This window comes from Plasmopara halstedii (assembly GCF_900000015.1).
Source record: "Plasmopara halstedii genome assembly, contig: Scaffold_526, whole genome shotgun sequence".
Taxonomy (NCBI): domain Eukaryota; phylum Oomycota; class Peronosporomycetes; order Peronosporales; family Peronosporaceae; genus Plasmopara; species Plasmopara halstedii.
Genome location: NW_020187446.1, coordinates 1,272,219 through 1,272,769, shown reverse-complemented (window position 1 = coordinate 1,272,769; position 551 = coordinate 1,272,219).

Below are 551 nucleotides of genomic sequence, written 5' to 3'. Positions count from 1 at the left end.
GGCGTGTAGCCGGTAGACGAATGCACTGCATTGTTCAGCGCAAACTCTACGAGCGGCAACATTAAGCTCCAGCGCTTCGACGTTTCTGCGCAGACGCTGCAGAGAACGTCTTCGATGACGCGATTCACCCTTTCGGTTTGACCATCGGTCTACGGATGATCCGCTGTCGACAAATCCAACTTGGTGCCGAGCACCTTGAAGATAGTCGACCAAATTTTTCGTGAAACGGGTGTCTCTATCTGAGACAATCGACTCTGAGAGTCCGTGTTGTCGGAAAACACGATCCACGAGCAGCGTTGCTGTACCGACCCCGTCGATGGTGTCTGGCACCGCCGCGAAATGAGCCATCTTGCTCAACCGGTCGACGAAAACCACGACACCCATGTTGCCCGCGGAATCTTTCGCCAGGCCAAACACAAAGTCCAAACTCATGGATTACCAGCACCCAGTGGGTATCGGTAAGCTGGCCAGCGGCGCAGCCGCATTTGGAGAGGCATCCGTTGACACGTCTCGCACGTGCGCACATAGGTGCTTGTCCATTTGTACAACTT